Genomic DNA, 27987 nt, shown 5'->3' with positions numbered 1-27987 from the left:
CCTGTATCAGATAAAACGACCAGTACCACTAATATGAAAACGGTTGAAGATAATAATGGATGAACAGAATAAAACTTCTACAGGAAATCACAGAGGGTATTTATCATTCCACGGCTCGAAAATGTTGCAACGGAGGAGAAGATGATTAGAGTAAAGGTGCCATAATGCAAAGGAGGAAATCTAATTCCTTGAAAACGGTCCAATGATAAGTGGGTGAAGGGGACGGGAAGGAACGGTGAAATTCCAAACGAGAACCTTAGTTTTTGAAATTGTATCTACACAACAACATTATCTGATACACGTTTTTTATGAGATATAAGTTTGTAATGGAAAAAAGTAGGTAAAATTCTTGTTAAACGGTACCTTCCATTTTGATTGCATGAAATAATTTGTGCAAAATGAATCAACTGAAATGCGAAACCAATTTGTCGAACGATGGAATTTCAGAACAATCTGTAGAAACGTTGGTTTTCTCAAAAGTCGTCTGCAGAATATTAGTTCATTACAGTACCAGTCACTTGTACACCCCAAGTGTTTCAGGAGCTCCTCCTTGGCTAAGCGGTTAGCGTACCGCCTTTGGCGTAGGAGATCCGAGTTCGATTCCCGGCGGGAGCACGTGTAGTTAGGATTGCACGTTAATCAGTAGGTCCACGTCTCATATAGCCTTGCTGCTGAATAAGACGTTAAACCCAAAATCAAATCAACTCAACCAAGTGTTTCAGACAAACCATACCTATTGCAAGTAAATGTGGGGGTTCTCATTTGAATTTTTACCATTCATTTCCGCTTAACCCCTTACGGAAGGAGATCGGAAAGATAATTTTCTAAGAATTAGATTTCCTCTTTAGCATTATCACTTATACTTTAATAATCTTTTTCTCCATTGGATCATTCTCGAGGCGTGGAATGAATAATACCCTCTGTGATTTCCTATAGGAGTTCTATTCTGTTCATCCGCTATTATTTTCAACTGTTTTCATATTAGTGATACTGGACGTTTTCTCTGATACAGGCAACATGTCTTGGCGCCCATTTTGAAAACGGTGACCCATATGAACAATCTTTTGCCACAACGCTGTTAAGTGTATGAAGATCTATCGAACGATGTATCACGTAACCCATATTTTCGTTTAAAAATTCTAAGTTGGGCCTGGGCCCCCATGGAAGGCGACCCTGGGCGCACCGCGATAACACTATTCGATTTGCCCCATGACTTTCCTATTTGAGTTTTGGTTTGGTTCATTTATGTTCAACCGTTTTCATATTAGTGTCACTGGACGTTTATCTGATATAGGTAACATATTTTGGCGGCCATTTTGAATACGGTGACCTATATGAAAAACCGTTTGCCACATCGCTTTTCAGTTTTTAAAGATCTATCGAATGAAGTGTCACTCGCCCCATGTTTCCATTTAAAATTTTTAAGTTGGCCTCAGGCCCACTTGAAGAGCGGCCCTGGGGGCACCCCGATATCATCATTCGATTTGCCCCATGGTATTTCTTACTTGAGTTTTTGTTCAGTTCATTTATGTTCAACCATTCTTGAGATATTTCCGTGGAAAGATTAAAGTGGGCCACAATGTATATATATATATATATATATATATATATATATATATATATATATATATATATATATATATATATACATGGGCGGCGATCAGGGGGGGCAAAGGGGGGCAGTTGCCCCCGCACTTTTTTGAAGTAACCAATTAATATATATAGTTTCATTTGGAAATGTAACGATTTTGTATGTGTTACTGATTAATAGGAAAAAATGCTGCCATATAATATTTGCTGTTGCGTGAATACGTATTGGTTGTTTTCCCGTGGAGTAAAGAAAGCTACAGTAATTGCGTTTTAATCGCCACAGAAAATAACCCCAAAAAATAACCTATTGGAGCACAATTTCAGCATACTTTCATTTCTTCTTACAAGGGCTCGATATGTTAGTGAGCCGCTTTGAAGCTAATCGAAAGAACATTATGCAAAAAAGTAGGGCCTATTTCACAAGTTATTCTTTAATTGCACAAAAATTGACAGTTCCTAAAATGTCTTTTCTTCTTTCTAAAGTAAGGAATATCGATTAAAAAGAGCGTGATAAGAAACAACTTCTACCTTTTCCATTGTTTTGTAGTGTAATATACGAGTGAAGTGTTGTGTTTAAGGATGTACGAGTGTATATACAATAAAATTTAGTAAATTGAACATAATTCTAGGTTTTAAGTTTATTTTGTATAACTGAAGTGTGGATTGATTCTAAGTATTGTTGTGTTTTGATGTGTTCCAAGAAAGTGAAAACTGCACCTAATGGCAACGAACATATTTCAAGAAGTTGCAAAAGCAAATATTTCTTTAAATGTCGTAGCATATGCTTGTAGTATTTACTGCCTTTCATTTTCTAAGAGTAATAACATACATTTAATAGCATGTGTGGAATTAAATATTAAGTTTTTCATTAATCCTCAGTTTCAATATAACTTTAGCAAAACAAGCATTATTATTCATTACTATGATTAATATTATCCTTTCTATTTATTTGTTTTGCAAATTTATTAAATAATCTGATCACACAATTTTCCAGACAGAATTTTAAGATGTTCATGAGCAAGGAAGCAAATCTCTTCTTACACTTTCGTTGTTTAAGAGTACAAAGGGCTAGTATCTACTTGCTTTGTTCTTCTCAATTTACTTAATAAACTATTATATACGATATACGGTATTTTAACTGAAAATATAGTATCCTATTAGTTATACAACCTTTCGTCAAACAAAATGTTAGAAACAACCAGGAAAACTAACATTTATATACAAATATTCAGATCATGTCTTGCCCCCTCACTTTTAACGTCCAACCGCCGCCAGTGTATATATATATATATATATATATATATATATATATATATATATATATATAGATATATATATATATATATATATATATATAGAGAGAGAGAGAGAGAGAGAGAGAGAGAGAGAGAGAAAAACCTGTCAACTTGGCCACCTGTCTATCTTGGAAGTTGGCCACATTGAAACAATGTTTACCCTATGATGATAATGATAAATTTACCTGCATATCTTGGCCACGCAAAGTACCATTTTGTTGTTTTTCCTAACTCTTTCGTATTCCCATACGCGAGGCAGATGTTCTGTATTTGTAAGTGGAGACAAAGAAGCATAGATTCCTAAGATTTGTTCTTGGAGGTCAAAGGCCAGAACACTACCCTGATAAAGGGTTGGGGAAGGAAGACATGAATAAGAAAAAGCACGTACAGGAATTCCGGAAATGATTGCACGTATTTGTTTACCCTATCTGTTTTGGTAAAATCATTAGCTATAGCCTATCAGCTCCGTTCGTCAATGGGGAGCTTTAGTAATTCCGGAAAATTCTCAAGGCTAAAGCTAACCATATCAATTCTCAACTATTGGCACATGACTTCTTGTCAAAAGGTAGTGGAGGTTTTGAAATATGAATTCCCTTAACATTTCTCAAAACATCTTTTGCTCCGAGGGAAACACTTGTAGCTCATTAACAAAAAGTAGTTAAATGATTGATCTATATGCATTATTTTAAAGTAGCTGTCGTGCCATTGCTTATTAACAATCAAGTAATACTAGAAATCCTCTTCCTTTAAGTATAAAATTAATAAGTAGTGAAATTTGGTGAATAGTATTTTTTTCGAAGCATAGATTTCTGAATGGTACCTCATTTGCAAGAAATGGGGGCATTACTTCCCCATACCCTTCTTAGGGATAGTCATTTCTAAATACCTTAGAAATGAACTGTAAAGTAAACAAAAAAAAAAAACGATAGAAATAAAAAAAAACCAAACACCTTACAACACCTAACTTAATACCTAATACCAAATACCTTACCTAATTAATACCTTACAGTCTTGAAAATGAGCTCCATACCTTATTCTTCATTTCGGCGAAAATATTAATAGCTATTTCTTTGAATTCAAATATCCTACAAAGCTTCCATACCAAGTTCTTTATTGTAAGTGTCCGTAATTCAGAAAGTTTGTCATGCTATTCGTTAAGGCCGAGGGGGGGGGGGGCATTTACCGGGACATGTAAAAGTACTTGTCACTCTCGAAAACATAAAAGTGATAGAATTGCCAATACATCTAAACTTTTCGTTAGGGAGTCTTTTTTTTTTTTTTTATTCTGATGTTGGAGACATATAGGGACAATATATATATATATACTAATGTTCTTCAAGGGTACGTTACAACAATTTAATATTTTGTAGAGGGAGCTCGAAAGATGGTTTAAAATAAAAACAAATAAGAAGAAATAGCGGTCTGTTTCTGTCACTTACAAATCCAGCTTAAAATGAAGATAGGTAGCCCTGTAAACATAGTCAGAACAGCAACTGTCTTTTCGCAAGTACTACAGTGAAACCTCTATCAACGGACACCTCCCGTAACGGACATATTTTGTAATCCCCAAACACTGTAATAGGAAAAAACAAATTGATAAACCTCTCTAAAGCGGACACTCTAGTACGGACACTGACAGTCTTTCCTGTCTTTTATAGGTATTATTTACCTCCGTATTACGGACACTTTCTCTAGAAACAAGTTGGAAAGTGCAGTAAAAATACATTTTTAGTAATTCATACATGTGTCATCAAGGAAGCATTGTGACATTTTGCCTCCTCGACTGGCTGCTCAGCAACCCAGACAAAGTCTCTGTTTAACAACACTCTCATGTCCTTCGCTTGCATCCACTCCCACCCAAACTGTTTTAGACAGAAAAGTGTTTGACAGTTACTCACCATTTGGGATGACACGTTATGGTACTGTTCCGTTAGAATCTGTAAGCAAGCAGAAGACAAGTTTGGTATTTGTGGCCCGCGGGTACACATATTGTCTGAAAAAAAGACACTACTGGACTGCAATTAACTCACAAATTAAAACAACATACCGACAATGTAGTAAGTAGTAGCAAGTGTAAAGAGCAGAGAACTAAATCATCTTATTTCCATGTTGTGCCTCGAACATAAAGTATTGGGTGGCGGAGGATAATTCAGGCATTTTTGTAATATTCGTAAATACATGATTCATGCAAAAATATTTGTTTTCTAATTGCGTATTACCTTGTTTACTAATTTACGTCATAAAATATTGAAACCTCTCTAAGGCGGACACCTCTCTATAGCGGACAATTTGTGATTCCCCATGACTGTCCGCTTTAGAGAGGTTTGATTGTACTACATAGCACGAGTCTTTGGACTTTAACTTCTCAAGTAGCTGTTTGTTTCTCCTACGCTTCTATAGGAATAATGTTCAAGGTTTCGGGAGACCCATTGCTTTCTGTCTTTCATACGGAAGCATTAAAAAAGCTGAGAATAAATTATAGGAAATTTTAAGTTCAGAATCTAAATTGCAAAATTTCAAGTTAGTAATTTAGGCTTAATGGCTTAATACATATAACATTCTAAAGGGTAGACGCTGTCTACCCTGTCTCCCCTCAGGCCTTGCCACTGCGTTAAACTCAAAATCAAAACTCAACACATATCTCTTTTTATTTAAAAATATTGTGTGGTATACAATATGCGGAATTCAAGATGGCTACTATGATGTATATTAATCATTTAAAGCAGTTTCTACACCAATGCCAAATTGTATCATTTGCTTTTCCTCCATCTATGCATCTCTTTGTTACTGCCCTATCATGATACATTTTTCTATTAGATACATATATGAAACATAGCACACTCTGTCTCAAACAAATGATGTGTAATAAATGAGTTCACATTCTCATTTGTGGGAATATTCAAGCCTAAGTTGAAGCGTAAAATCATAACCTTTTACATTTAAAACAATATTGTGTGATATGCAATATGGCGGAATTCAAGATGCCTTCCATGTTGACCACACTCCAAATCAATGCAGTTTTTGCAATAATACCATTTGTAACATTTCTTTTTCCTCCGTCCGCGCATGTCGTTATTATTGTTCTGTACCAATACTTTTTACTAGCCCTGTATACAGATCCACATATGTATTCTCACAGTAAAATTAAACTAAGCTTTTCCACAGAATATTTTTCATACTATACTTTGATCCAGGGGGTAGAAATGGAATTTTACAAGTAAGGGGAAAATCAGCAATAGATAAAGTTTTGGCTATGTCACGAGAATACCAACTCAGAAAGACGGGAGTCAGGGGCAGACTGGCCAGAGCCGTCAGGCCGCAATCGCGGCCTAGGCCCTCTCAGAAAAAAATTAAGAAACAATAAAGAAAGAAAGAGAAAGAGAGAAAAGCTAAAACAGAAGAAAGCTAAATAATTCGGTAGATCACTGTTATTATGCTGCCAACACACACTCTTCCATCCTTTCATCAATCAGTAAGTTATCTTTTTCAATAAGGTCCTTTTGTAACTGGATTTGTGGCTAGGTCCATCTTTCACTATGGTCTTTTATTGTCAGAAACTGTGATTTAGTTTGTACCTGGGGCCTTGGACCCTTCTTTCAATATATTGGACAGTTGGGGCCTTTTTTCATTACATTGAGCAATTGTGGCCCTGAGTCCTTTATTCATTATATTGGGCAGTTGGGGAACTTCTTTCATTTCATTGAGCAGTTGGGCCTCTAGGCACTGTCTTCATCATGTCGAGCTGTTGGGACCTGGAACTTCTTTCATTATGTTGGCAGTTGGGGCCCTTTCATCGTTGAAGACTGGGGTCTGGTTATTAGCTGTAGGCATGGGCGCGAGACGCGAGAACGCGAGAAGTCTCGTCTCGTCTCGTCTCGCAAACGAGACGAGAACGCGAGACGAGACTTATAATATTTTGCGAGACGAGAACGCGAGACGAGACCTGATATTTTTTGCGAGACGAGAACGCGAGACGAGACTTCAGCAAGTATCGCGCGAGAAGTCTCGCGAGACTTCTCGCGGTCTCGCATAGTTTACATTTATGATATTGATATGGTATTCTTTTGCAAGTACCATCATACATATTGAAGAGAAGATAGTTAATAATGTCAGGATCGAGTTTTGTAATAATCATGGGTGTACCGACAGTAGAGCGCCAGCAAAGAGAGTGATGGCAAAAGAGCGACGACCAGGAGAGAGTTAGCCAAGAGATCGACGGGTCAAAAGGCGACGCACAAAGAAAGCAACAGCCAGGAGAGCGACGGGCCAAAAGGGCGACGCACAGAGATCGATAAACTATGGATCAAATGCTTGAAACGTGGTCATAATTCAAAATCAGTAAAAATGGACAAAAAATTGCTCTAATGAGGCTTTTGATCTTGTTAATTATCAATTTAACATCAAATAAAAAAAATGGAGGACCAAATTTGGAGAAAGTAAAATTGGCGAACTGGACTTGGTACATTGGTGCATTTGACTTTGTTGATTACAAACTTACTAATTTGACATTAAAATTTAAAAATTCAAAATGGCGGATCCATATAGCGGAAGTTTGAGATTCGAGAGGGAAAGATACTTTGTCTACTTCAATAGCTAGGACAGAGTCAATCTACCAGTCATTTATTAATTAAAATATAACTTAATGAAGTCATTTTAATTTTTCAGTTAAACAATTGTTATTCTCCCCCTTATTTTTCGAAAGCTTAATCCTCAACTATATAGAGTCATTCCACCTGAAAGCGAAAAATCGAGCAAGACGGTCGATTATGTGAATGATAATAACCAGAAATATATATAAAGTTCTAAACCGTGTGGAACAAAAAGGCACAGTGGAATATTAACAATATTTTGATTCCAGCAAGAAATATGCTTCCTCCACAAGTGGTGATAATTTCAATTTGTATTTCGACTTACTTCTGTCCCGGCATGTGTTTACGTGGCTGCACGTTCCTTGCTGTTTCACGTTCCTTAGCAACTGTAAAATTCCACAAAAACATTCTTGTAAACAAAGTCCGGGTGTAAAAAGGAATGCCATCACAAACGAGAGTCGTGTTTTTCTGTTTTCACTCCTTTTAGTAGACTCAGTTCACGATTGTTTGTAATTGCTTGCAAAATTTGATTCTGTTTATAGCGGTTTCAGACCCTGGAATGCAGACAACACAACAATCTTGATGTAGCGTTGGAGCTTCAAAAGGCTGTAATGGTCACATCTGTTTTGGAGATTGATATGTATTGCTTTCTTTTCTTTCTTCTTTCTTTTCTTTCTTTCTTTCTTTCTTTCTCTCTTTCTTTCTTTCTTTCTTTCTTCTTCTCTTACTTTTTTTGAATTTTGGAGCAACAACAACAATATAAAGTGACAACATGAAAACAGATACTTTAGTGAGGCTCAGAAACACAAATTTGAGCGTTTTAGTCATTTCCGATCAGAAGTTAGAGGGGGCATAGCTCAGCATCCGTTCTCTATGCACTATATACTTTATACCACTAGCACTAATAGGAATTAGAAACACAAAAGATGATTTTTTTTTTTCTATAGAAAGTACAGATGATACTTATTATTCTCTCAAAATTACGTTCCCTTTGACACAACAATTTTTTCAATATTTCTTCCGAAAATATAATTTTGGTTTAATTCATCGACTTGGACTAAAAAGTCACTACTACGCGGTAAAAAAAAAAAAAAAAAGGACTGTCCACATATCTATAGTGCAATTTTGAATTTATTTATTTATTTATTTATTTTTTCATTTTCGATAGAGCTCCAAGAAAATGAACATAACTTAAGATTCAACTATGGCCGTATCTTCAACATGAATGGCGTGCATTACAAACCATTCCATTTTCCTTCCTATCACCATTCCATTGATAAATGTTCAGACAAACACTCAAATCTCGAATGCGACCGCACGAAGATTTTGGCATAATTTGTTGTTTCCACATGGAATAACTCTATAGGTATTGTCTACATGTTCAGCCGAATCTCCATGGAAGTTACTCCCTTCATCACCTTCGTTTGAGTCGTCTAAATTTTTGTCAGCTTCCGTGTTGGAAATAATTAAAAGGTTTACAGCTTCAGATGACAAATTCTTCATTTTCTTATGAAATGATTTGCCCGAAGAAGAAATGAAAGGATCTGTTGTTGCCAAAAGCCTTCGGAACTTATCATCCATGTTTTCAATACGAAAACAGTTTCGAGAGAAATTCTGACAAGCTGACAAGAATTCAGACGGTTCAGACGATGAATTCGATAAAGATTCGGCTGAACGTGTAGACACTTATATGGTTGAGGATGAAGCTTTCGCAAAAGAAGGAGAACAACAACAATTGTTTCGCTGAAAATATCTTCAGTAAATTGTCCACTGATTTCGCGTGTTTATTCTTTATATAACTCCTCCTGTACCATTACCACGCTAAATAAACACCAAAAATTAATTGAATTCAGGCCTGGTCATACCGAAAGTTAAAATATTTACTATTTGCCTAAACAAACAGCTAAATTTCCGTATTTTGTTTTGTTTAATCTTGTTTTTGAGGCGTCTGGTGCTTGGGGTCCCGGGTTCGATCCCAGCTCCCGCCAAGTGAACTTTCTGGTGGACAAACACCGCGTGGGTTTCCTCGGGGTTCTCTCGTTTCCTCCCACTTTCTTCATTCCACCATTTCATTCATCACTCATCATCACCGTCTCCTTTGGCCTAACCGGCATAACCGTGGGACGTAAAACTAGATTTCATTTTTGTTTTTGAGGCGAGAGATAGAGACTGGGCAAGACAAAATCAAATCTGTCTCGCCTCGTGACCAGGGCTGGTGATATTCAAGAAACAGTTCACATTTGTTTCGAGATAATACATTAACGACATCTCAAGATAGACTAATTTTTCCTCTTGTCGCATCTCGTGAGCATCACTAGTTAATATAAAAACTACTAATACTATAGAATTAAATTCGTTTAGACCCGACACTACTTGAAACTTGAGCAAATATCGAGTCGAATTGGAGACTTTTTGAACCGAGTTCTCGAGTGGATATAAAATACTTTTATTTCGAGTGAAGCCAATATTTAAAGAAAATTTGTTTGAACTTGCTCGTCCCCAACCCTCGAACAGAATGGGTCCAGAAAAGGTAAATCAATATTGTGCGTTCGTGCTGTACTTTGCAGTAGGGAACAATGCTGTCATAATTATGAACTCCCCAAAGATGTTAATGTTCTACAAAATTGATACCTTAGAAGTGCATGGTTCTCATCGAAACATCCCTTCTACACAACATCATCACCTGAAATCGTAGAGACAATCGCAGACGAAGGCAAGTCAGTAACTAATAGTTTATTTCTAAACTTTTGGGCTAGCATTTATTTGAACATTTACTATAAATTATGTCGACTAGTGGAAATAAAAAAAATACAATTTTCCTTTGTATTATGAAATTTGTATTGATTTTTTTATGTTTTACTGTTATTTTGGTAGTTTCAAAGTATCTAGTTAACGGGGTAAGTCTTGTGACTTTTCGGCAACACTGATAGTTGCTTAGTTAGCTGTTCTTGTTTCTTGAAATGGTTTGGTCAGGTTGTCACAATTACTGATTTCATGATAGGTTTAAGTTAACAAGGTTAATCAAAATCTAGTTATTTTAGGAGATTTCCTCATGACAAAAGATTCAAGAAATATTGTTTTTTTTTTTTTTTTGTCACTACTTTCCCAAAATGCAATAAAATAGATCCTTCCATTATCTACACTGTTTTCTTTATTTTCTCTTTGGGGCCGTGAGCCAAGATCTTTGGTCATAAAGTTCTTGAGGAGGGGGAGGCAAATAGGGGGAAAAAACGACACGTTTTGTCTTGTGTATTCACCCTCCTCCTGATGATGAGACAACATCTTGACAAATCATAAAAGCAGGATAGCAAACACCAGTACAATACATTTTTTTAAATTCCTTTATTGAGGACATATTTGGAAGCTGTCTTTTCGGAAAATTTTGTAGACGGAAACAATGAACTTAGGTAACATTGCATATTCGCGGCTGCGGTTTCCGGTCTTCTGTTATTGCACCCTCGGTAAAAATATCCTAGTTCAAAAATATACGGATTGCTTTGATTTTTCCTTCAGTGCAGAAATTCGAGGCGTCGGTCAGATGATACCATATCTTCTCTCTCTCTCTCTCTCTGTTTCTGTCTGTCTCTGACACTGACTTTCTTCTTCCTATTTTCAATTCATTATATATATATGAGGGAAAAAGACACGTGTTTAGTTCCAATGTGATGTAAAGCCTCTGGGTTTAGAACAGATTTGTTTCCCCTGCCCACCAAATTGTTTTCTTACGGTAACGTTTTATGAAGGCAGAAAAAGGGCCTATTGGCTTGTTTAAGAAGGAGTTTTTTTTAGTCAAAATAAAACAGTTGTTTCTTTCCGTAAACATAAATTTAGGATAAATGGATTTATGGCTGCAAGACGGATCCTCTCACCAATTGTTTTGGTGTGTGTGTGAGGGGGAAGGGTGTTTTGTAGAAAATGAATTCATTTCTTATTGAAGACGAATTAATGTGAAATTTCAATTTCTTAGGTAACATTTGTGATTGTCTTTGTAGAGTATGTAAGTAAGATTCAGATTTATGTTAGTTGTTCAAGGTGACTATCGATTCTGCATTGTTGCTTTCTGTATCTCCAACGTGTGTTACTTGTAACAGAGTTAGATCTAAAATTGTAACTGTTTAATTCCATGTGACAATAATTCCAAGTATTAGAAATCTTGTATGTAATTCGGTTAGACTAAATAATAATAATAATAATAATAATAATAATAATAATAATAATAATAATAATAATAATAATAATAATAATAATAAAAATAAATTTTTATTTAACCTCATTGTAGTCTTTCTTGTAGTTATTAAAGATTAATCTCTTAACTCTCAATTGTTAAGAAAACGTTTAGATGAAAGTGCATTTAAGTTGTGAAATATATGTTAATAACGCTGCATGTTTACTATAAATACGGCTATTTGAGTTACCGTTCTTACCAAGTTATTTGAAAGCTTTTATCTTGCAAGTAAGGTTTCTCAAATGTAACATGCCGATTTCATTCATACTTCACATAGACAGAGACTACAGAAAACTGGCATTTTTTAATACCAAGAATGTGGGGTGTAAAATCAAGCATTGTGAATAGGAATGAGTGGATAAGCATTGTGTAACAATGCAACTATGAAACAAAACTATGTAAACTTTGAGTATACATTATTTTAAAAGGGTCGAATGAAGACTACATTATTCCAGTATTGATTTGCGAGACCGCGAGACCAACGCGAGAAGTCTCGCGCGAGACCGCGAGACGAGACTTCCAAAATTTTGCGAGACGCGAGACGAGAACTTAGGTCTGCGAGACGAGACGAGACGCGAGACGAGAACAGCTTTTGATTTTGCGAGACGAGACGAGACTTGTTTCAGTTCTCGTCTCGTTTGGTCTCGCGCCCATGCCTAATTAGCTGGGTCCACATTTAACCACAGGCTGATTGGTTCTTTATGGATGTTAATACATCTTGTAGGTCTATATTTGATAACTCAAAAATGGAAAAACAGCGTATTTTTAAAAAATATTTTCTATCAAAAACGTTGCAAAATTGCACGAGAAAACAGTGGAAGACGGCAAGAAAGCGGGCATTTTCAGCATAATGGTTGATTCTGTTTAAGATGTTTCAGTGCTGAATCAGCTTACTATAGTAATTCCCTGCTTTATAGGCGATCAAGTATTTGGGCGGCTGTTAGCAGTTGTTGTAAAGAGTGACAGTATAAGACAAGTAACTTAAAATGAAAACAAAAGAGTATTTTGTGCCAACAATGTTTTGATCTCTGATATTGTAAGTTGCTCTTTTGATGGAGCTACTAACTTGAGTGCATGCTATAAAGGAGTTAAAGCATTACTGGAGAAGGATAATCCTGAAATCATTTACACCCAATGCATGGCTCATGCTCTTAATTTGGTTATGACGAATTTGACTGAGTAGATCCCTGAAGCTGCAAATTTATTTGGTGTGGTTGAAACCAGTGCCGTGTTCTGTCTGAATACTACAAAAGAAAGAATGTTTGGAAGAAAATCATTGGTGCAAGCCACGAGGGACATGACAAACTACGAAAAGTTCAACAAGTTGGTGCAACACGATTGTGTAGCAAAAACAAGGCACTGAATGCGGTAGTCGACACTAACGAGTTTCGCTACGAAACATGAAGCCAAGACGAGACGACTGTCTATCATCATCAAGATTTCTTTCATTTTTATTGTTCCTCAATGATGATGTACAGGACAGGAGTTTTAATGCGAAATCAACATTTCAAGCTAAACTTTGCTGAATAAATTGACAGAATTTAACACTGTAATGATGTGCTCTGTGTTTCAAGACTTGTTTACAGAAACGAAGCATGTTTCAAAATACCTGCAGCCTCACGGATTGGACTATCGTACAACCTGGAGACATATGTAGACAATTTGCTGCAGCAGCTTCAGAAGAAAATAGAGGCAAAAGATGTCTGTTTAAGCTTTACGAAAATACAAAAATATTTTGTGTGAAAAAAACAGCTTGTGCAATCTGGTGTAGAGATTGCAATGGAAAAAGACTTTCCGCCCAGAAGAATCTTAAAGAAGAACAAAATGTTAGAAGAGCTTGCGGCAGTTGAACTGGAAAAGAACTTAAATATAAGTGAAAATGATTTATTCAGAATAAAAAAACTTCAACGAAAATTCTGAATGCAGTTGTTACATGAGTTAGTGATAGATTTCAGCAGCCAAATGAATTCCAAATGCTGGATCCCAAGCACTTTTCGGAAATCAGGAAGAATGGTGTGTCTGCAGGAACTTTCAGAGTTCTTGCGAAAAAACTAAATATAAAATAGGAGGAAATATACAAAGAGCTCCAGCAGTTCTTTGTCGTGTATTCTGTCACAAAACGTTCTGGTTTTTGATGATCCTGAAGAGAATGATGCCCCTGAATCCGTAGAAGACGACGATGATGATTATGCATCTGAGCATGCTATGGGAGATGGAACATTTTGGACGGGATTCACGGCAAGAGTAATAATGATGCTGCAAACACATTGTGTAAAAATTTTTTGTCTTGTGCAGCGAAAATTTTGTACCAATTTCTGTCAGTCTAGTTGTTTTAATAATTTATACATTGCATACAAACATGCGTTGACTCTACCATGCACACAAGTGACATGTGAAAGGTGCTTCTCAAAGTTAAAGTTAGAGAGTAAACAAATCTCAGAGCTAATTTGTGTTAAGACATTTTGAACACATTTTTACTAATGAAAATGGAAAGAGATATGTTAAATTTAGTGTCTGTGAACGAAGTTATTCAGGAACTCTGCCATTCATAATCTGAACTGAGAGGAATCTTAATGTTGTAAAATTATTAGTTGTTTAGTGGTTCAGCAGTGTTTTTCATTTTCAGTAAAACGTCGTGTTCATTCCAGAGTCAAAAGTTATTATTAGTTGTTTGTTACAATTTTCAGTAAGCTGTTCTGTTCTTTCCATAGTAAAAAGCTATTGGCTATTATTTGTTTAGTGTTTCAGCTACTATACAGTGTGCCTCAAAAGTTCCATGACATACGGTAACTCTCTTATTATCAGAGCTACAACAAAATGTAGGAGGGGAAAGCGTCTCCAAATATAATGTTTTCAATCTAAAGTGCAAGAATTTTTCAAATCGGACAAGCCGTTCGGGCTGTACGCTCTATATGCGCATAATGTTACATGAAAATGCAATGTTACCATTTACCTGGACCCAGAACATAAATGAATGAAGTTACTGTCTATTAAAAGCTTTATTTGAAGACGGTATCTCCTCTTACATGTTGTTGTAACTCTGATAATAACAGTTATCCTAAGTCAGGGGACTTTTTAGACACCCCGTGTGGCAATACAATAATTATTATAAAATATCCTCTTGAACATTTGTTTCTGGAAATCCTGTGCTTGCTATGACATCAAATTTCCAATGACCAATAAAAAATCATAGCTTGCAAAAACTATCATGTAATAATTTACCACTACTTAACGCGATGGCTCATCGCATATGTTCATTGTACGCACTGGCGCAACCAGGAATTTATTTCGGGAGGGACAAGAATATCCAATACAGTAGTCCGCAAACGACGTGCTGCACCATTTGATATGGACAAAATCGAGTTTGAATTATCATTACAAGCAATTTAGTTATCCTTATTATTAACTTGCTAAAAAACTTTAAAATGAAAATTCCAATTCACAAATTCCCTATTATTAACGGTTACAAGTTTTAAAATTTTCACTATAATTATTATTTTGTTCATCTATGTTTTTGCATAAAATGACGCACTCTTTACTAACATTTATTATTCTAAGAAATTAATGTAGGGTTTTTCTCTGTGTATTTCTCTTTCGACAGTGCTTTGACTTAATTCAATATTCATTTATGCATTGATCTATTTTGAAATTTCACCGAAATTTGTCTGCAGCGCGGCTGTATAAGATAGACCAGGTTTGTTTCGGGGAGACATGAGCCCCCGAGCGCATAGCTGGTTGCGCCACTGATTGTACGATATTTTAGAAATTGGTGTTATAGTCTGAGGGCCCTCCATGATAACCGCGGCCTAGGCCCTAATACACCCAGTCCGCCTATGACGGGAATGCAAGCAAATTTTCATGGAGAACGACTTAAGCGAAAGCGATTGTTGCAAACCAATCAACAAGCAAACAAAACTAATATCACCATTCAAATTTCCTATTTGTTACTAACAACCACAGATATATTTCCTTCTTTTGCACAAACACTTCAATTTACTAACAGGACACAAAACCCTTGTGCATTCTTGATCTCCAATCTTGCTTTGATCTAAAGCTTTTTTACCCGTGAAACCGGGTACTTTTGACGCGGGACCTTCCTGACTTGTGCCACTTTGAAGCGAGGCCTTTTGACTCAGGCCCAGCTGACGCCTGGACGTTTTAACCCGTGCACTTTGTAGCGGTGCTCCTTTGATCAGGGCCCGTTTGACATAGTTCCCTGTTGACTCGGGCCATTTTGTCGCAAAACCCTTTTGACCCAGGCTCTTTTCACGCAGCGCCCTTATGATTCGGGCCCTTTTTCCGCGCAGACCTTTTACATGGGCCCTTTCGACGTGGGGTTGTTTTGACTCGGATATTTTGTAGCGGGACCGCTTTTGACCCGGGTCCGTTTGACGCAGGGTCCTTTTGACTCGGGCCCTTTTGTCGTGGGACTCTTTTGATCCGGGTCCTTTTGATGAGGGGAGTTTTGATTCGGCCCCTTTTGACTCGGATCCTTTTGTTGCGTAGACTTTTGGTCCAGGCCCTTTTGACACGGGGCCATTTGACTTAGGCTTTTTGTATTGGAGCCCCATTTCACCCCGGCCCGTTTTACGCTGAGCCCTTGCGATTCAAGACCTTTTGTCGTGGGACTCTTTTGACCCGGGCTCTTTTGATTTGGGGCGTTTTGATTCGGGTCTTTTGACTCCGGCCCTTTTGTTGCGAAGACATTTAACGCGGCCCATTTCACGCAGGCCCGATTGACTCTTACCCTTTTGTAGCGGGGCCCCTTTTTGACACGGGCCTGTTTGACGCAGGGCCTTTTGACTCGGGTCCTTTTGTCGTGGGACTATTTTAACCCGACCCCTTTTTATAAAGGGCGTTTTGATTCGGACCCTTTTGACTCAGGTCCTTTAGTTGCCGAGATCTTTTGACCCGGGACCTTTTGACGCGGGGAAGTTTTGACTCGAGCCCTTTTGTAGCGGGATCCCTTTTGACCCGGGCTCGTTTAAGTAAGGTTCCTTTTGACTTGGGCTCATTGGTCATGAGGCCCTTTTGAGCCGGCTGTTTTAATGAGGGTTGTTTTGATTTGGGCCCTTTTGACTCCTGCCCTTTCGTTGCTGAGATGTTTGACCCGAGCCTTTTTGACTCCTGCCCTTTTGTTGCTGAGACGTTTGACCCTAGTCCTTTTGTCGCGGGTCCGTTTTGACTCGTGTCCTTTTTATCGGGGCCACTTTTGACTTGTGACCTTTTGTTGCGGAGACCTTTTGACCCAGACCCTTTTGACGTGGGGCCGTTTTGACTCAGGTCTTTTGTAGCGGGGCAATTTTGACCAGAGACTGTTTGACGCAGGGCCCGATTGTCGCGGGACCCTTTTGACCCAGGTCCTTTTGATGAAAGGTGATCTAACTCGGGCCCTCTTTTGCGGATACATTTTCAACCGGGTCCCTTTGATGCAGAGCCGTTTGACTGAGCCCTTATGCAGCGACGCCCATTTTTGACCCAGGCTCATTTGACATACGACCTTTTGACTCGGGTCCTTTTGTTGTGGGACCCTTTTGGCGAGACCCTTTTTACAAGGGGCGTTTTGATTCGACCCCTTTTGACTCTGGCCCTTTTTGCTGAGACTGTTTAACTCGGTCCCTTTTGATGCATGGCTGACTTGGGCTCTTTTGTAGCGGGTCCCCTTTTTGACATGGCCCTTTTGACGCAGAGCTTTTTGACTCGGGTTCTTTTTTGTGTGATCCTTTTGGCCAGGGCCCTTTTTATGAGAGACGTTTTGATTCGGGCCCTTATGACTCAGGCCATTTTGTTGTGGAGACCTTTTCACCCGGGCACATTTGACGCGGGGCCTTTTCGGTCTGGCCCTTTTGTAGCGGGTTCCTTTTGTCGCGGGCCGTTTTGACTCGGGCCTTTCTGTGTTTGCCCTTTTGTCTGGCCTTCTGACATGGAACCCTATATATAAGGCAGCAACTGAAATACCTGGGACGGGGCCTGGTGGAGTATGAGTAAATCAATAATCGATCGATCCAGGGCGCAGTAAAATTAATTACGCCAGTGTTCATATCTCTTTCTTTCTATTCTCTCGACATCATGTCTGGAGATGAATGTTCTGACTAATGAGCTACAGCGGCGAAAGACGATATACGCTATCAATATTAATGTTATGGATTTTAACTTAACATATATAGGGCAATAAAATGAAAAACTCTATATCGGTATTTTGCCCTCCCCCGTTGAAAAAATCCTGCGGGCGTAGGTGATTATGATGTTTCTAGTTACTATATTATATTGTTCTATATACGGAATAAATAATTCTGTGTTTTGTATAATGATAAGAACCTTATCTACATTTATTATGGTCCTTGCTTTACGACAGCGAAACATATTCACGTTCAGCGTAATCAGTTTCCATTCTCAAATAATTACAGTGAGAGGAATGAAATAATTCATGCACACATTTAGGACTTAGAAAAGTGTCCTGCGAACATGTCGTAGTAAAGTCCTGAAGAGTGAAAAGCGCTAGTAGCAGTTGTTAGCAGTTATTAACTTAACATATAAGACAGTAAATTGAAAAACTGAGAATAGGAATCTTTTCAGAGAGGACAGTGCGCTGATGTTTCTAATCTATGCCTTTACTCCCTATACCTACGTTATTTCTCTAGTCAAAATAGAAACTCTTCAAAATTAATCACAATTTCTTATGCAACCATCTCTTCCTTAGAGTACTGCGTGGTCACATACCCGTCACGGCGATGTAAAGGCACTTTTGGCGACGAGGTTACATTAAAAATCTCTCACAAATTTATTACAAACCAAAAATTATAGTGTTCGTTGGCAAGAGGATGTGATAAAATGTGGATCGTGATAGGAATTAGGTTGAGAACCGCTGCATTAAACAATTACCACAGTTAAATATGATTTTAACAGCTTATGAAAATTCTTCCGTGAAAACACTTGAATTTCCGAAAACAAAAAAATGGCTAAATCCATCTCTTCTTCAAAGTCATTAAGCACATAAACCTCCACAATAACATAGCTGCCACGTTATAATAATAATAATAATAATAATAATAATAATAATAATAAACTTTTGCTTTCCTTCGAGGGAAAATGGGCCGTGACTATAGTTCTCTATTCCGTTCCACACTTTATTTAGTTTCAGTTATTATTTTGCTTGCGACGAAATAAGCAACAGTAATTTCTTGACTTCATCCTTTTAGATGAATCTTCCTTTAAAAATATATTTAATTTTAGAGATATATTAATTTAGTAAAAGTGAAGGTGATTTTACTCCCTTTCTCTCAAGAGGGGGGGGGTCACTTGCCGTCCGGCCTACAGGACCCAACGATGAACGTAACAGCAATGTGTTTCATTACATTGGATATGACCTTGGTCAGAACTGCGTGCTGCATCGTATGATGATTCTAAAAGTAGGTTGTCAGGTGCACAAATTATCAACAGGAAACCCTTTACATTACAAGCTGTTTAGTTAGTTTTATGAGTACTTACCTACAAAATTGATGCTACAGCATAACTTCTAGTTCTAGACATTGCATATTGACTTCTTCCCTATAAATCGAATCAAGCTTGCTTGCTAGAAACAATGCGTACTGGCACAAAATAGTCTTAACATATGATTTTCCCCAAATAAAAATCACTTTCCAGAAATACTACGTACACTCAACACAGCAATCGAGCAACTGCTTGTTTGTAGTTTCTCACCATTCAGGGTTGCCAATTACTGTACGTACAATAACCATACCTCGACTACGAAATGGATCGTATTTTATAGTTTACAAGATCATAACCTGATTGTTAATTCTAATATCGAAGACGATGTACTATTATTAATGTTTAAGTCAGATATGGAAAGAAAAATATAATATAGGCCTACATGCTACATAATGCCATCATGTTAAGCTTACTGATAACAGAAAAGTGTGTGGTAGAACGAGAAGGCAAGACGAAACGAAAGAATCCATATTTACCCCACAAACATAGTTTCTCAAGTCAACTCAGATAAACTAGGGGGAAAAAACGGAATGCTTCACAAGGGGGTTTTAGGGAGCAACTTGCGTCCATGGGAGTATTTTTTTTTTTTTTTTTAAGGGTAAGGGGAGTCAGTTTTTCATTGGAAATGATCAAATGAAATGAGAATTGTAAATTTGGGTAGAATAGAGCTACACTCATGTCCAAAATTATTGTCGCATGTCTTTAAATATGTTGTTGTAGGATTATAATTTGATAACGAATTCGCCCGGTATTTCTTATAATGTTAGTGTGTGTATAATCGGCAAAGACATGCATGTGGCAAATTTCATGGCAAAAAAAAAGAAACAAAGAAAGAAAGAAAGAAAAGAAAAAAACAGTAAATAAGAACAATAAAACATAAACAAACCTTTCTTGTCCATTTAGCAACATTTTGTTTTACTCATTCTAATTTTTGTATTTATGATTCTTTTCCTATGAAATTTACCACAAATATACATTTCCCGATTATACACATAGTATCAGTTTTAAAAGTACCCTGCAAAATCATTATCACATTTTATTCTTACAAAAAGACATTTATAGATAGTATGCGACAATCATTTTGGACATGAGTGTACATTTGGGGTGTAGAATGATAAATTTTGGTATTGGGAATGGTAAAATTGCGGAGTTGCGCCCAAGCCCTTGGGGGTGATGGGCACCCCTACGTCTCATGAAGAGACAATCACTTTGTTATTAACTCTTCTTCCACACTTCCAAACAAAATTTTATTGAGCTTTTGAGCAGTGGCGGATCTAGAGGGTAAAAACTGGAGGAGGTAGCCAGAAGCCAGACTAGATAGGTATATTATGAGTTTACTATAAACCTTCAAATATGTTTAAATAATAGCTTCAATTACGTTTGTCACTAAAAAAATCTGGGGAGGCCTAGACCCGCGGCAACGGGCTGGATCCGCCACTACTTTTGAGCAGTAATTTTCTTATTTTAACCTACAGCTCAATTACAAATAATAGATTAAAATATATGAACGAAGCATTTATCAATACTAAACCAATAGCCTGAGATCTGAAGATAGCTCAAAAGAGATTAGATGGGTGTCCATTATTATTACTATTATTATTATTATTATTCATGTCACATGTATTATGCACCGAGGCTGAAAGATGAACAGATGAACGATACAAGTGGAATAACGAAAGCGGGAGGAAACAGAATTGCTCCAACAAAACCTACGCACACGGTGTCTATCCACCACACAGCTAATTTGGCGAGAACTGGGATAGAATTAGGAACTCCACGCACCAGAAATGGGAGTTCTATCACTGGCCGTCCATATGGTGGGCAAAAGTGAGCAATTACCTATCCCCCTTCCTTTAACGAATAAAATAACTATTTACTTTTTTACTCCTGCAATAGTTCGGATTTTCTCTATTACAGGCTAAGAAAACAACACCGAAAAATCTGAATCCTATTACGTTGTACTTTTGTTTGTTTGGCCGATTGTTGAAGTTCAGCGTCCCTTTTCAGTAATGTGCTTCTATAAGACGTAGGACTACAATTTAAGGTTTAATCCCAAACACTATATGTTCAATCCTCTCCCATCAGGAGTGGAATCCGGAACCGCGCGTGCGCTAGCAACTTTTGTTATTGTCTACTACTAGACCACAGAGAAGGGCTACATTGCACGTCTTTACATTTTCTTTTTATCTATCCTTGTATATTTGTATGCTATAGCAGGAGTCTTATTGTACTTAATTTAGTGACAAATCGCACTCTCTTGATCTATCATAATTCCATATTCAAGGATTTATTTATGTATTGAGTTCAAGTTTATAAACTAGCTACTTGTGCGCCATAGTAGTATTATACTTCATTCCAATCCAAGAATGAAAGACGTGTTTTCCCGGTTGCCTATTTCATAGAACTTATATAGGCATACATGGTCGTAATGGATGTTCCTATTTCTTTCGGAACAGGCCATGAAGGCCCAAGGGCTGTCATGAAAGTAAAGACTGCACATTTTCTTGGTTTTGGCCCTCGGGGACGCTACTTAGGCACTAACAACATGGAGGTGATGTAGTAGTGTAGTAATGCTAGAAATTATCCTCAGGTTACCTCAGGTCCCACTTCAATGATAGTGCGGTCAACCTCCGAGCCTCATTGAAACTACGTTAAAGAGAGAAAAAATTCCCATCACCTCCGGGATTCGATTCAAACCCGTGCCGCCCAATTCGTAAATATGCATCATAAAAATCACTGCCCTTCTTGGAATCGTCATATGAACACCAATGTACAGTTGATGACAATGACGATGTTATCATCTAACCAGTGGCGGATTTAGACAGGGACGTACGGAGGGGGTGGGTCCTGGGGGTCCGGAACCCCCCCGAAATTTGGACTTTTGTGTAAATTTAGCCTATTTTAGGGGCAATTTTGGGAATTTTAATATAAAATACCCTCATATTGAGTTTGGACCCCCCCGAAATAAATTCTTGCGCCCGCTACTGGATTTAGACATCTTGCGGCCCTAGGCATCGGAGACCCTTCGTCCGCCACTATATTACCCGTATATGCAATACATATGCATATACAATAAAGCAACAGGCAAAACAATCAAAAAGTAGAACGCTACAATAATAATTTAGGGAAAAACTGTTCCAAATGGTAGTATTACTTTTGCGGCCCCTCTGAATTCAACGGCTACCTATTTGGAAATCCGACGCTACATCTAACAGGCACTTGTCCACGTGTGTTTCATAATAATCCTATGTAGCCTATGTCGTCTATGTATCCTATTTGGAATTATAACGAGGAAGCTTACGTTAGAATATCTGATAGTTCTTGGTGTAAATGATATAGAAATATGTAGATTATCTGCTATTTTCTAATTGCTGGTACTGGAAGAGATGTAAGAAAAAGGCTAATTTCTTTTCAATTTCATTCTAAACTGCGTACTTCGCATATGATCTACTATTTGTACCGTCCGTACATGTGGAGGATGAAAGTATCGTGTATGCACGTTCATTTGTGTGCAGTTGGCAACTTTGCATCTACTCTCATTATCTTGCTTAGTGCTTCCAAGTCATAAGATACTTTTTTTATTTTCCACTCCAAAGTTATGTTCATAACATTTTCTACGTTATTTTAGAAGAAGAAAATATAGGCCTGAATTAAGATTGTAAGAATAGTCTACCTTGCAGTTTTGATAAAAGTTCTTTAATTGTAATAATAAGTATAATAGATACAATCCCGTGCAGAGTATCATTCGGGAATTTCCCGCTGACAAATTGTTTTGATGGTTTCTATGTTCGCAGTGCAGCAATAACAACTTGTAGTTACGAAAGCGCGGACATGCACATATACACACAGAGAGAAAAAATTGTGTGTGTGTGAGAGACAGAGAGGGGGGGAGAGAGAAAATCAATGTTGCAAGCACATACAAAATAATTGAGTGTAGTATGGAAGATTCGAGCAATAGTGCCGGAATTAATTAACAGATACAGGCACTGGCACAAATCCCAGGGCGATGAGGGGAACAGGTCCCCTCCAATCTTGGAACTGGGGGGGTGACCCTCTAATAATCCTATTTGAAATGTGTTTTTTTTGGGGGGGGGAAGAAATGTGATGATTTGTGTCCCATTGCCATAAAGCAAAGTAAGATTAAACTTATATCCTCCTCAGAATAAGCCTGAAATCTGCCCGCCTCCCAATGTTAAAGACAACTGTACTTCCCAGATTCTCCACAGTATCATTTTGCAGCAACGTAGAAAAAAAAACGTCCCTTTTAATGTTGAAGACAAATTTGCTCCTCTGGATACATGGGAAGCGCTGTAGAAATTTTAGTATTTTAGACCAGTAATTCTCAATCTTTTTTAGCTGACGACACATTTTACTCAATGGTCATGAAATTGCTGAAATCGCGACACACTTGTTTGAATTATTATTATTATTATTATTATTATTATTATTATTATTATTATTATTATTATTATTATTATTATTATTATTATTATTATTATTATTATTATTAATAATAATAATAATAATAATAATAATAGTTAACACAATAAGTTTGTATAAAATAGTAACTCTATGTACTATTGCATATTGTTGTTACCATTGGAGCCATTAATACAGTCTATCTCAATATCGATCTTAATTTATTAATTGCTTCATGATTTTAAAATTTTACAGTTCCGCGACCCACTTTATGAGACTGCGCGATACATCAAGGTGTTGCGACATACCGGTTCAGAATCACTGTTTTAGACTAACAAGGCAGGGTACCCAGGTGTAACACGCCGATTGTGATAAGATTGCACAGACATAAAGAACATCGAAAATGAAGCGACACGTATTTTTTTATATCGGCCAACAAGCACATTGAAAGGGTCAAATAGGGGCATAAAAATGGGGTCAAAATGAGATTATGTGGAATATAGCGAGAACGAGAAGAGATATCGGAAAATGTTAAATGTACGAAATACTACCCATAGTCGACGCAATTAAACGAGGTAGAACGCGCCCATGAGAAGAGAGCAGAACATCCGGAAATGGACCAATCACGTGTACAACATGGTCACAATATGTTACGGAAATGAGCGAAAAGGATGATAAGGAGCAGGAAGAAAGAAGAAACGAAAACAGAAATTACGTATTTTTGTTTTGGATGCATATGTTGCCCATATGCGAAAGGGAGGCAGATTTATCTCAATGCCCCAAGATGGGATAACACGCAGGAAGGATTCAAACGCCGTTTATATAGACAGCCAGCGAGACAGCACTGCGCAGTAGGTTGCATATATCGCGTAATGAGATCAGCGATGAAATGGATGTTGGAAACGAAAATGTGTGTAAGCAGTAGCAACACAAAAACAAAATTGTTACTAATACTGTTATGTTGTACGCGTATTTTTGTAGTGATATAATGTTGATACTCATGTGTGGTACTGATATTAATGTTGCTATTTATCTTACGTATGTGGACCACCTGCTATTACATTCTACTGTGCTATGAATTTTTGTTCCCATTATCCGATATATGCAACCCACTGCGCAGTACTGTATCGCTGACTGCCTATACGAACGGCGTTTGCATCCTTCCTGCGTGTTATCCCATCTTCGTGCATTGAGATAAATCTGAGTTTTTTTCGCATATGGGTGATGTATGCACCCAAAGCAAAAACACGTATTTTCTGTTTTCGTTTCTTCTTTCTTCCTGCTCCTTATCACCCTTTTCGCTCATTTCCGTAACACATTGTGACAACGTTGTACACATAATTGGTCCATTTCCGGATGTTCTAATCTCTTCTTATGGGCGCGTTCTACCTCATTGAATTGCGTCGACTATGGGTAATATTTCGTACATTTAACCTTTTCCGATATCTCTTCTCGTTCTCGCTATATTCCACATAATCTCATTTTGACCCCATTTTTATGCCCCTATTTGACCCTTTCAATGTGCTTGTTGGCCGATATAAAAAAATACGTGTCGCTTCATTTTCGATGTTCTTTATGTCTGTGCAATCTTATCACAATCGGCGTGTTACACCTGGGTACCCTGCCTTGTAAAACTTTTGTTTCTTATCCCAAAGCGGCCACTCATTCATAAGATGAAAAAAAGGAAAAGTGGGAATTACCTATCCCCCTGCATTTTCGAAAAAAAAAATGAAATGAAATCTTTAATTTTACGTCCCACGGTTATGCCGCTTAGGCTAAAGGAGACGGTGATTATGAGAGATGAGTGAAATGAAGACAGTGGGAGGGATACAGTGCGCACTGCGAACATTACATTATAGATAAGTGGTTTTAGTTGTTCTTCTGTATACCAGTTCTATATAGTAAATTCATACAGTGGCTGTTAGTAAAGAACATGTGAGGTGTACAGTGCACTCTTATAAAAGACGGCCTGCGAAATATCACATTATAAATATTTTTAAAATTCTTCTGTATACCAGTTTTGTGTTATACATTCATACAGTTGCTATTGGTAGAGAGCAGGTAAAGAGTACAATCACCTTTAAAAAATGTATAAGGCCAGTAAAGCAATTAACTTGTAGGTCTATTTGGTAGGAATACTCATGTATTGCAAAAAAAAAAAAAAAAAAAAAAAATCAGAAGCTAAGCGCAATCGATAAAGCGCAGTTTAAACAACTCAAGTTTTTTAAAGCTCTTTATTGACAAATTTGATTGTTCTTGTGTGTGTTTTAGAGCAGTGTTCGAATAATCAGTGCCTATTGTATTTCCAAATTATAGGTATATTGATTTATTGGTAAATATATAGGTTCATTTTGTTTGACAAAAAATATTACAAGTGCTAAAAAATGCTCTAGTGAAGAGATTTTCACAGTTTAGCTATTTACGTTACTAAACAAATTTGGTGGTTTTAATACATAAAATGGCGCCCTATATAAGGGCGCTCATCAGGAGGGGAAAGGTGGGGTGCTCGCCCCCTAGAAGAAATTGTACTTCAGAATATCGAAAATCCAATAGAATTTTTACATTAGTAACCGCAAAATTTGAAACTATTTTTGAAACGTCGCTTATACTTGCCCCCCCTTGGAAACCACAACATGGGCGACCTTGCCCGTATATATACATGGTGTAACTTAATATAACAAAGGTCGGGAGGAAATTCCTGACACCAAGATAAAACGAAAAGTATACCGACCTGGGTGTAAAAATGCCTCCTTTCGGTGACTTGATCACCCGAAAATTTGTCGGAAAAATGTAAAAACAGTCATAACCGAAGAACTACTTTTGCGTATACGTAGTAGCACGTACTGGCTCATAGTACTTTCACTAAGGGCATCTTTGATCGCATACTATGGAACTATCGTCCTCTGCAAGTGGTTCGTAGAAGGGTGTCTCGCAGTTCTGTCGTGGAATGGCGTTAGAGAGCGTGGTTGTGTTGGAGTAGGCACCTATACAACTTGTAAGTGGTATACGTTGCCCGATGCTCTGATGGTACGTGAATACCAGTATAGGAAGTGTTGCGTTCAACGGTAGAAGATTGTGTTCAGTATTCACGGTGTTGTAAAAATGTAGACGTTGGTGTTTAACTAAACTTAATTGTGTTAACCTGTACGTACTGTGTTAGTTGTGTTAATCTGAAATAGCCCAGAGGCAAGGCGTTTATATCGTGACCGTCGCCCTCAAAGGATAATACCTTTCCATGTTTTTTTTTTTTTTCCACGCCTCCATATTCGCCTTAGAGATAGGGTCTCTTCAATTTCCCCTACGTGAAATCGGAGGAAATCGCACCATGTGGACAGTTGAATTTGAAGACAGCAAACTGGGAATGATCAGAAACCGTCCTGAAACTAGCAGTTAGGGCGTTAAAATCCACATGCAACTCTAGTAAACGATCAGCAGCAGAGATTTAGTGTGAGCATGTGGTGCTGTGTGGAGGATAATTTTGTATAAGGACCTTATTTATTACCGGCCCGCCTGTGTGGGATTACGTATCTTTTATTTTTACGTAATGTTCTCCCAAAATTGTTAGAACATGTGCCCTTGAACATAAGACAGCAGATGTGATCCCAGCATGACAGTGCATCTGCATATTCTGACAGAATATGCAAATCTGCCTAAATGAAACATTCCCAGATCGTTCGACTGGAAGAGCAGAACCTATGTTATGACCATCTCGTTCACCTTACCTCATGCACCTAGATTTATTTTATTTGTTGTGTGTGTGAAACGCCTTTTGTATGCAACACCAGCCACGACAGCCTAAGAACTTGTTGCTAGAGTTAATATAGCTACGGCAATTCATCTCCGAAATTTCAAATGTGTTTGACCACACGCGGAAAATTTTCTTCGCCGATGTCATATTTTCAGTGCTGTCAATGGTCGACAATATCAGACTGCGAATTGTTATTCTTTACAGCAGTCTCGTGTACACATACACCATTGTACAGTCCGCGGCATAAAATTAGTTACAAAAATTCTAAGTCCAAATGAATAACAAACTCTTGCCCAGTTTTCTTATGCATTCCCGCAATACATGTATCAATCGATTAGTTGCTTCTAATATTTATTCCAACTCCTCCCCGTCCTCCACCTCTCCTTGTCTAAAGCAGTGTGTGTGACGTAGTACACTCTTTCCATTCAGCTGAAAAAGAAACACGAATCAAGTTTACAACGTTATAGCTTTAAAACAGTCTTTTCCATTCGTTTGTTCTGAAATATTTTGAAGAGCCTAAATTAAAGGAAAGTCACACAATCTTCCGAGAGCTTCAGAAATATCTTTAGTTTCATTCTTTTCTTTCTTTAAAGAGTGCAAGCTAGTAAGATGCTCCCTAAAAAATCTATG

General features: G+C 37.5%; 1 protein-coding gene across 1 annotated transcript in view; it reads right to left on the bottom strand.

Annotated features, from left to right (window-relative positions):
• LOC145690513 (NFX1-type zinc finger-containing protein 1-like) overlaps window positions 1-19368 on the bottom strand; it is a 176187-nt gene extending 156819 nt beyond the window's left edge. The window contains exon 1 of the mRNA XM_081765469.1: window positions 19188-19368. The gene's annotated coding sequence lies outside the window, so the exon portion shown is untranslated. The remainder of the gene's footprint in view (window positions 1-19187) is intronic.
• Between the last annotated feature and the right edge of the window lie 8619 nt (window positions 19369-27987).

The sequence above is a fragment of the Thermobia domestica genome, chromosome 1 (assembly GCF_964235325.1).
Source record: "Thermobia domestica chromosome 1, izTheDome1.hap1.1, whole genome shotgun sequence".
NCBI lineage: Eukaryota > Metazoa > Arthropoda > Insecta > Zygentoma > Lepismatidae > Thermobia > Thermobia domestica.
This window is presented reverse-complemented; position numbering and strand designations above follow the sequence as displayed.